The sequence below is a fragment of the Gossypium hirsutum genome, chromosome A11 (assembly GCF_007990345.1).
Source record: "Gossypium hirsutum isolate 1008001.06 chromosome A11, Gossypium_hirsutum_v2.1, whole genome shotgun sequence".
Classification (NCBI taxonomy): Eukaryota; Viridiplantae; Streptophyta; class Magnoliopsida; order Malvales; family Malvaceae; genus Gossypium; species Gossypium hirsutum.
Window position 1 is genome coordinate 29,551,129 of NC_053434.1, and position 11,283 is coordinate 29,562,411.

Consider the following 11,283-nt stretch of genomic DNA (forward strand, 5'->3'; position numbering starts at 1 on the left):
CATGGACACGTGAAACACATCATGAATCTTTTCTAACTCTGGTGGCAAATTTAAATGGTAGGCAACAGGCCCTACTTTCTCGGTAACCTCATAAGGTCCTATGAAACGAGGACTCAAATTGCCCCTTTTACCAAACCTGATGGCTTTCCTCTAGGGGAAACTTTCAAAAATACTTTATCACCGACTTCAAACTTAATTTCTTTTCGTCTCAAATCCACATAGGATTTTTGTCTATCCGAGGCAGCTTTTAGGTTGTCACGAATTACTTTAATTTTCTCCTCTGCCTCTTTGACCAAATCAACCCCGTGAATCTGATTCTCTCTCAACTTAGTCCAGTATAAGGGCGTTCTACACTTCCGCCTATACAAGGCCTCATAAGGCGCCATTTTCAGACTCGACTGATAGCTGTTGTTATAGGCGAATTCAACCAATGGCAAGTATTTTTCCCAACTTCCTTGAAATTTGAGAACACAACATCTCAAGATGTCCTCTAAGATCTGTATCACTCTTTTCAACTGTCCGTCAGTTTGCAGATGAAATGCTGTGCTAAAACTCAACTTGGTTTCCAAAGCCTCTTGTAACTTTTTCCAAAACCTCGAGGTAAACCTCGGATCTCTATCTAACACAATCGACAATGGCACTCCATAAAGCCTTACGATCTCAGAAATATATAAGTCTGCTAATTTTTCGAGGGAGTAATCGGTACGCACTGGTACGAAATGTGCCAACTTAGTTAGTCTGTCGACAATAACTCCTACTGCATCTTTCTTTTCTGGGGTTACTGGCAAACTGGTCACGAAATCCAAAGTGATACGATCCCATTTCCACTAGAGAACCATAATAGGTTGAAGTAGACCTGAAGGTACTTGATGTTCAGCCTTCACTTACGGACACACTAGACGCTTGAAAATGAACTCTTAAATGTCTCTTTTAATACCCAACCACCAATACATTTTCTTAAGGTTGTTGTACATTTTCGTACCACCCGGGTGAACAGATAAACAACCACCGTGTGCCTCACTCAAAATCTTCTGAATAAGTTCATTGTCCTTGGGTATGCAAACTCTGTCTTTGAACATTATGCATCTATCGGTACCGATACGAAAATCCAATTCAATTTCTGACTCACAGTAATTTCTCCTGGCTTGCAACTTCTCATCACCTTTCTGAGCTTCTTGAATTCCATAAAGAAAATTCGGTCTGGCTCTCAACTCTGCTAGGATTGAACCATCATTAGATAAATTCAACCGAGTGTTCAAGGCTCACAAAGCAAACAACGACTTCCTACTCAAGGCGTCAGCGACTACATTCACCTTTCCCGGATGATAGTCAATAATCAATTCATAATCCTTTAACAGCTCTAACCATCAGCGTTGTCTCAAATTCAACTCCTTTTGAGTCATCAAGTACTTTAAGCTCTTATGATCAGTGAATACCCGACATTTTTCTCTATACAAATGGTGTCTCCAAATCTTCAGCGCGAACACCATAGCTGCTAGTTCCAAATCATGGGTTGGATAATTTCTCTCCTGTGGTTTTAGCTGTCTCGAGGCATAGGCTATAACCTTGCCTTCTTGCATAAGCACACACCCTAAACCATTTAAGGAGGCGTCGTTAAAAATCACAAATTCCTTGCCCGACTCTAGTTGCACTAACATTGGGGCTTCCGTTAACAAAGTCTTTAATCTCTCAAAACTTTGCTGACACTTTTCTGTCTATTCAAACTTGACGTCTTTTTGCAGTAGCCTAGTCATTGGGGTAGCTATCATAGAAATCCATTTACAAACCGTCTGTAGTACCCAGCCAAACCCAAAAAGCTTCAAACCTCTGTTACATTCCTCGGTGGTTTCCACTCCACAATAGAGAAGATCTTATTTGGATCAACTCGGATTCCGTCACCCGACACAATATGTCCTAGAAATCCAACCTCTTTAAGCCAAAATTCACTCTTGCTGAACTTGGCATATAATCGTTTGTCTATCAACTCAGATGCTCTGCATGCTCTCTCTCATCACGCAAATAGATCAGTATGTCATCAATAAACACAACAACAAACTTATCCAGATACGGACTGAATATACGGTTCATCAAATCAATAAATATCGCCGGGGCATTAGTCAAACAAAAGGGCATGGAAAGAAACTCATAATGCCCATATCTTGTTTGAAATGCAGTCTTTAACACATCTCACTCTTTAACCCTTAACTAATAATAACTAGACCTCAGATTGATCTTAGAAAACACGGTAGCTCCCTTTAACTGATCAAACAAATCACCGATCCTTGGTAAAGGGTATTTGTTCTTCACAGTCACTTTGTTGAGTTGCCTATAGTCAATGCATAATCTCATCAACCCATTTTTCTTCTTCACAAAAAGTACCGGAGCACCCCACAGAGAAAAGCTCAGTCTCGCAAAGCCCTTGTATGTCAAATCTTACAACTGTGCTTTCAACTCTTTCAGCTCCGTTGGAGCTATCCTATATGGAGTGATTGAGATAGTGATCGAGAGAGGTAATCTAGGTAATTCCTCCGGAAAGACGTTCGTGAACTCGTAGACTACCGGCACTGATGCAATCTTTAACTCCGTCTCTTGAGTATTCAGCACAAAAGCTAAATAAGCCTCATACTGCTTTTTCAAATATTTCTCAGCAGTCAATGACGATATTACTACAGGCAGATTTTCTGACTCACCTGGTCCAACTCGAAGAACATTCCCATCTTCATATCTCAACTCTATTACTTTTCGTCCACAATCTACTACAAAACCAGGAGAGGCCAACCAATTCATCCCGAGGATTACATCAAACTCCTTAAATGGCAACAACATCAAATTGGGCAGAAAACAATGGCCTTTAATTTTCAAAGGACAATTTCTACATACTTGATCCACTAAAACATGCTTGCCTAATGGGTTAGACACTTTTATTACAAACTCGGTAGACTCTTCTATCATATTCATACGAGGTATTAATTCTATACAAATGTAAGAGTGGGTAGATCCCGGGTCAGTTAAATCAACAACAGTTATATCATAGATAAAAAAAGGTACCCGTGATCACATCGAGAGACTCTGCCTCCTCCCGAGCACGTATAGCATAGGTCCTTGCTGGCACTCTACCTTCAGATCTCGCCGTGGCATCTCTTGATGCGCCTCTACCACTAGTCCCACTTTTGGGTTTCTTTTGTAGCCTACTCTTCAAAGGAGCACTACTTGCTTTCATATCTTGTTTTTTTCCTCTTTCGTCCATATCAGGACAACCACGGATAAAGTGGTCAAGTGACCCACTGATCGCGATTTTCGTTTGACAGGTTTTAAATATTTATAAAGAATCGTTCTTGAAACTAACTATTATCATGATGTAGGCAAGTGTACCTATCGAACAGTAGTATAGTTTTAGCAAGACCGTATTGTCGAACCCAAAGGAACTAAAAGTACTAGTAATGACTGTCTTTTTATTATCTAGCCTAAGAATAAAGGGGTTTTGTTTTAACTAACTAATTATCTAAACTAAGAATTCACAGAAAGTAGAATTGGGGGATTACTTTTGGAAAACGATTGAATTAAGACAATACTTAAGGAAAAATCCAAGTAGACTTTACTTGTTATTTTGGCTCCGAATCGGACGATTTATTCATTTAACTTGTCCCGTAGAGATCCCTAAGTTATGTTATTATCCCTATTCAGGACTAATAATGTATAATCCCTAGATTGAATAATTGAGACTTTTCTCTAATTAACACGCTAGGGTTGCATTAACTCGATCTATGGATCCCCTTATTAGGTTTCACCCTAATCCGGTAAAATCTTGTCACCCTATGTCTAGGCGCGCAATCAACTCCGCTTAATTATGACAAATGTACTCTTACACACGGTCTATTCCTTCTCTAAATAAGAGCTTATCTTGAATCAGTATCCTGGGATATCAAAACAAGAATTAAGAACACATAATTAAGAATAAGTTAAATATTTATCATACAATTCAGAAAATAATAACAAGATTCGTCTTAAGTTTCATTCCCCTTAGGTATTTAGGGGATTTAGTTCATAACTAAAAAGGAAAACATCTCAGAAGAATAATGAATACAAAACATAAAGAAAACTCAAAGCTCCTGAATGGAAATTAAGGGGAGATCTTCAGTCTTGATGGTGACTCTAGCTTCTGATATGGATCAATCGGCTTCCCTTAAGCAGTTCCCTGCCTCCTTCTCTCTGCGTCTTTTTTTCTCTTCCTTTAGGGCGTATTTATAGGCTTTAGAATGCCTAAAAGACCTTAAAATTAGCCTTTTCCGAATTGGACTAAACTTGGGATCAGCAGGGTCACGCCTGTGTGACACGCCCGTGTGCGATTACTTCAGGCCGTGGTTAAGCCTATTAAATAGACATGGGCATGTGGTCTACCCGTGTGAGTCATGCTTCGATTCTAGCAAATTGACACGGCTGTTTGGTCTGCCTATGTGAGGAAGTCCAGGCCGTGTTGATTTTGTACTTTGGCCCATTTTCTCAATTTTTGGCTCATTTTTCGTTCCTTTCACTCTCCTATGCTCACCTAAGTATAAAACATGAAATTAAGGCATTAGGAGCATCAAATTCACTAATTCTAAGGAAAAATCATCCATAAAAAGCGTTAAGCATAGGGTAAAAATATGTATAAATTACGGTTTATCAAATACCCTCACACTTAAGCATTTGCTTGTCCTCAAGCAAAATTCTCAACTCATAATCAAAATAAATTCTTCTCAACCTATAATTTCTATCGATAATATCTCAAAATAATCCATAGGTAATCATACATTGAAAATTCAACTGGAAGAACATCAAAGTTTCAAACATTCCAAGTTGAGTATTTAATCATGCAAAACTTTAGGCATCTCTCCTTATCTAAGTGGTTACCTCGATTCGAAATCTCATGGAGTTTAACATCCTCAATAAAGATTCACTCAAATCACTCAAAGTGTTTAAGGATAATGTAAATAGCACTCATCAATCAATATGAAATGTTATTACCATAGGCTTGCTTGAAAATCACATCTCCACCACTATAATTTGAGATGATCCATCAATCAAAACGTCTTTAGAGGGTTGTTACGTGGCTTTGGTTAGGGGGTGTGGTCACAAGCTGAAAGAAACAGTTAGGATCAAGATTGAATTGAAAAATCACTTAACTAGAAAAAAATTTAATCATCACTTGCATGCAACAGAGCTTCTTCTCAGAATATGGAATTTAAATACTTAAGCTCAAAAACAAAAGATTACTACTAATGTGTATACACAGTTTTTTTTAAAAACAAGTTAAATAACATAGATTAACTATTAAGAACAAGACATATCTGAGTAACTATTTCAATTCAAATCTCGACAAAAATAGGGATCAAATTTAATTTAGGGGATTTCAACAATAATGGGTTAAGGGTTAATATTACGGGTAATACAAAAAAATGGGTTGTTAGGCTCAAAGGGGTTCACTAGGGGTTAATTTTGGAGGTAGGCTTTTCATGGAATGAGTGGGTTAATCTTTAGTGCCTTAATCATTTTGACATATCAAATCAAATGGTGTGGTCTTGACATGCATAATCAAGCAAGTTCTAGAATAACAGTTCAATACTGACGCACTCAAAGCAATAATAAAAGTGAGCATGAAAGAATTAATAGATGCTCAAAAGGCTCAAAAAATCTCACAAAAATTATGGCTTTTTGATGTTTAAAACTTGTGAATTCCAACTCAAAGTAATGCCTAAACTTTGGGGAAACAACCTAAAATTTTAAATTCTTAAAAATCAATTTATCATGCTTGATTTTCTAATGTCTTAAAGTTTAAACAATCAATGCATAAATGGCTATATTTTAATTCAAGATATCAATAAAAATCATAAATCAATCAAAATTTATCCTAAATATGATATGAGAGCTTTTCCAGAGAACAAGGCAGTTATTCAGGGATTTTTCTGATAATAAAATGAATACCCCCACACTTAAGATGAACATTGTCCTCAATGTACAAAGATAGATATAAGAATATAGAAATAAGATAGGGAAAGGAGTGAAACTTCTTGAGTGATGAGTGAATTTCCTTGAACTAGAGTTTTGGAGAATAATAGGCGTGAGGGTGGAGGATACTTCGGCAGTGGTAAAGGTTCATTAGTCCATAAGTCCTGCGCTAAAAGAATATTATATCTGAAGTTGGTTATGATCGTGGTCGAGCAGGACATGGCAGTCGTGAAGAACCTTTCCTAGTGGAGTTTCGAGTTCCTAAGTAATAGCGAGCTGTAGAGCTCTTTATAATTGTGATAGAATCAGGAACTCTTTTAGGAAATATATAAGGAAGGGTAAGTACTCAATAGGAATTAGCCAAAATTAAAAATTGTAAAATAATAATTTTAAGTCCTAATAAAAATAAGGTGAAAGAAAAATAAAAAGTAGTCTTAAAATAAAATAAAAGTAAAAACATAAAATAATAAATAAATCCTTTTAAACATCTTCATCGCTAAATGGTTCGCGAGGTGGAGGTGGCGATGAGATGTGGAGGTGCTGAAAAATTTGCTGTAGAGTAGCATCAATGTTGTCAAATCGTTGAAAACACTGCCGAGTGAGGCACTCAGAGATGTCAGCATATGAAGCCGCCGCATGAACTGGACGAGAGGGTGGTGGTGGCTGAAACGGTGGGCCCTCGTGCTGTAGGGGGACATTATCAGTAATGTCCTCGGGGGCCCCTTCCTCGGTAGATTGGGCGAGAGGATATTAAGAAGGGTAGGTTCCTCCGAGCTTTTTAATCATCCTCATGGTAAGCATGCTTAAGATGCCTTGTGAAGACATCTGGCTAATGAGGGTCAAGGATGATTCTTGGGCCGCTGTGCTGAGGAGCCTAAAGTGTCGCGCCAATCGCGTCACATAAGGGCCAATGGAGATGACCCCCTTCCTATGCCGCTCCGTCTGGTGTTGAATGGCGAGGGCAATGAAATAGGTAAAAGTCAATGACGTGCCCGTGTGACTTACACCATAGAAAGTACGCGTCATGAGTATTGACGACGTTAGTGCTCTCTCACCTTCCTGTTATCATGTGAGCCAAAATCAGAGATGAAAGGAGAGCCAATGCCTTTGAGCGGCTAGGATTGTAGGTGGCCGTGCCTAGTACTAGTGCGTCTCAACACCGTGCAGGAGAACGATGGATGTGGCGGTTGAGAGCATGTAAGTCATTCTCCTCCTTGAATTCCTCCGTATATAAACCCAGTGCAGTACCAAATTCTAGGACGCTAAGCTGGCGGACTAATCCGCCTAGGTGAAATTGTACCGTGCCGGGATCATCGTAGTTCATCATCACGGTCTGAAGATGAAATGTGGAGCATAATTCCATTGTGAGCTCGAGATACATCGGCTCGATGATCCTAAAGAAAAGCTCCCAAAGGTCGGCGGTTAGGAGGGCCCAAATTGCATCAGCCAACTAAACTTGTTCTACTGCAGCCCAGTCGATGTAGCGGCCCACAATTAAAGGTCGGTCCCAGAGTATATGGAAAAGTTCTTCTTGGGGCCCGATGGGGAACCTCAGAAAAGGGTGACAAACTTCCGGGGCAGGACCCGAAGAAGATGATACTTCCTTCCTTTTCTTTGAAGCAAGGACAGTGACCTTTTTACCACGTGAAGATGACATTGTATGCCTACAATTGGAAACATTAATTCATCTTGATGAGTATACAGGGGAAAATGCAACTAAATTCGAAGAGGAAAATCCATAAATATGTTCAGCCACAATTACTAAGTTTAGTAAAAACAATAAGTTCAATGACCTACTTTTGTGGCATTAGCATGGTGATATAAGTAAAAATGGCAAAGAATGGAATGTATTATACTATACGAATGAGCATAAATGTCAACACAGGAGGCATGAATATTTCAACTATCCTAACCATGAATATGCACTTCTAACTAATCAAGTGGAGTAGAGAAATCATTTAACGAATAAGAATTTGAACAAGAAAAAGATGATAACTTGTTCTGTAAATGACATTTGAGTGATAGAAAGATGAAAATAATATGAAAAATATAGATTACTATGATAAATAGCATTATAAATTAGTGAAATAAAAGAGAAAGGAGTAAACAAACGTTAAAGGTAAGAGGTTGGGTGTCGAAAATGCAATTGGAAGCAGCGCACGGGCGTGGTGGGGAGGGCGTGTGGATTTGCAGCAGCTAGGGTTAGAGTTTTTTGGGTGAAGAAGACAATGAATAGTGCAGCCTATTTATAGATTTTGGGGCACACGTCTAGGGAACATGCCTGCGTTCCCCAATTTTTGCCCGTGTGACTCGCGAATTTTGAATTTAGGGGCGTCTGACTTTTAGTCCACGGCCGTGTCACAAGACCGTGCCTGGGTTTGTTCGCTTCTCCCATGCTCATGTATGTAGGCCCACGCCCGTGTTCGTTTAATAGGTTCGACCACAGGTTCTAGACACGGGCGTGTCGCACGCCCGTGTTGTTTTGGCAGGTTCGCCCACGCCCATGTCGCACGACTGTGCAATTTATCGTATCTCGTGTTGGGGAAATCTTTCCCCTGTTTTCACACGGCCCTAAGCAGCCCATGTTCTTGGCCATGTCTGTGTGGAAAAACTTGTATTCAAGATCTCTGTTAGTAAGTTAGGTGTTAAATACTAAAATTTAAAGAAATTAATATTGTTAGTGCTCAGGTTACTTCCCGAGCAACGCTTATTTATAGTCTAAGCTCAACTTACCTCTCCATTGAATGGTCATGGTGGTTCGAGGAGTTTATACTCCTCATATCTACTATCATTCTCATCAAAATAAGGTTTTAAATGGGTGTTGTTTACCTTAAAAGTGCCGAACTTGGGATAACTTACCTCGACTGTACCGAATGGAAAAATGCTAAGTACCATAAGAGGGATTTCTTCGTTCGGTGTGGTAGTGACAATGTGAGGGTCTGCGGCATCTAATAAGACTTTATCTCCAACCTTAAGTTAACGTGAGAAGGTGTTGAGCTCGTTCTAGTGTAGTTTTGGTTTATCATGTGTTCTCGATTTATGCGTCCACCATTCATCTAGCTCCTCGATTTGTAGCCTTCGATCTTCATGAATAGGTCCTCTGCTATTGCTTGAGAATGACTCATGTGCTTCTTTCAGACTCATTTCCTGCAAAGCAGGTTGTACCATATTGTCAGTTTTAGTATAATGGTTTAGACGATCACCTTCAATTTCCGATGTGGCGCCAGAATTGCGAGCTTGAAGGGTGATTGTTTCGTCTCCCACATGGAGTGTGAGCTCACCTGTGCCAACATCAATAATCGTTTTAGCAGTTTCTAAAAAGGGCCGTCCCAAAATCAAAGGAGTGTTGTTATCCTCCTCTATGTCTAGAATAATGAAGTCAACGAGAAATATAAATTTATTGACTTTAACTAGCACATCTTCAATAATACCCCTAAGGAATCTTATAGTTTTATCTGCTAATTGAATGCTCATCCTAGTCTGTTTGGGTTTCCCAAGACCTAATTGTTTGAACATTTTGTAGGGCATGACATTAATACTAGCCCCTAAATCAGCTAATGCATTATTAACATCTAAACTCCCAATTAAGCAAGGAATCATAATACTCCCTGGATCTTTTAGTTTGTTGGGTAGTTTATTCTCTAGAATAGCTGAGTAAACTACGTTTAGCTCCACATGCGACGCCTCATCCAACTTCTGTTTATTTGCTAAAAGCTCCTTTAAAAATTTTATTGCGTTTGGCATCTGCGATATAGCTTCAATAAACGGTAAGTTAATATGTAATTTTTTGAAAAGTTTAAGGAATTTACCAAATTGTTAATCTAAGCGGTCTTTTCTTGTCGCGTTGGGGTATGGCACACAAGGTTTATATTCGACATTCACTGATTTGTTTTTATTATGACCTACCTCACCTTGACCTCTGCTTACCACAGTTTCTTGCCTCAGTTCTGGCTCAGGCTCAACGAATCCTTCTTCATCTTGAACATTAATCACGTTGAGCTGTTCCCTCAGGTTGGGTTCAGTATTACTTGGCAAGCTACCTTGTGGTTGTTCGAAGATTAGTTTGGAAACCTGGCCGATTTGAGTTTTGAGCCCTTGGATCGACACTTGTTAATTTTTAAATGCTGTATCGGTGTTCTGGAAATGGGTTTCTGACACCGAGATAAATTTAGACAGCATCTTTTCAAGGTTCGGTTTCTTTTCCTGTTGATAGGGTGGTTGTTGAAAACTCGAAGGATGTTGTGGTCTTTGATTTCCTTGACCGCCCCACGAGAAATTGGGATGGTTCCTCGAACCTGCATTATAAGTGTTACTATTTGGGTTATTTTGGGATCTAGAGTTATTGTTACCTATATATTGAACTTGTTCCTCCTCGATGCTAGTGTTGAAGGGTTGATACTCTGTGCATGCTCCTCCTCCATTCGTCTCGCACCTCATTACTGGATGTACCTGAGTAGAACCAAGTAAATCATCAATCTTTTTATTTAGAAGTTCTACCTGGTTTAACAGCATAGTAACCGAAACGACGTTATAAACGCCTGCTATTTTAGTTGGCTTAGTCCACATGACTTGCCACTGATAGTTATTCAGTGACATCTCTTCAATAAACTCATAAGCATTTTCAGGTGTTTTACTATTTATGGTTCCACCAGCAGCTGCGTCAACCATTTGTCGAGTCGAAGGATTCAGGACATTATGGAATGTTTGAACATGTAGCCAAAGCGGTAACCCATGATGAGGGAACCTTCTCAGTAGGTCCTTGTATCTCTCTCATGCATCGTAAAGAGTTTCTACATCCATCTGCACAAACGAAGATATATCATTACGTAATTTGGCCGTTTTAGCCGGTGAAAAATATTTAATAGAAATTTTTCAGTCATTTGTTCCCAAATAGTGATTGACCCTCATGGTAATGAGATCAACCATTGTTTAGCTTTGTTTCTCAATGAAAAGGGAATAACCGAAGACGAATGGCATCGTCAGAAATGCCATTAATTTTAAATGTATCGCAGAATTCCAGGAAATTTGCCAAGTGAGTGTTCGGATCCTCATCCTACAAACCATCAAACTGAACAAATTGTTGTATCATTTGAATAGTGTTAGGTTTTAGTTCAAAATTATTTGTAGCAATAGCAGGCCTAACTATACTTGACTCAGTTCCTGTTAAAGTAGGTTTAGTATAATTATACATAGTACAAGTAGCAGGATTCTAATTTGCTAGTTCAACGTGTATCGTAGGAGGTAGTTGATTGTTTTGGTTTTTAGCCATCTCTTTGGTTGGGGTTTGAGTATCGTCCT

The 11,283-nt window shown here is 39.1% G+C and overlaps 1 non-coding gene across 1 annotated transcript; it reads left to right on the forward strand.

Annotated features, from left to right (window-relative positions):
• Positions 1-10,711: 10,711 nt before the first annotated feature.
• On the forward strand, positions 10,712-10,818 carry LOC121210626 (small nucleolar RNA R71). Its single transcript, XR_005905740.1, has one exon. It is a non-coding gene; the product is annotated as a small nucleolar RNA R71 (small nucleolar RNA).
• Positions 10,819-11,283: the final 465 nt, after the last annotated feature.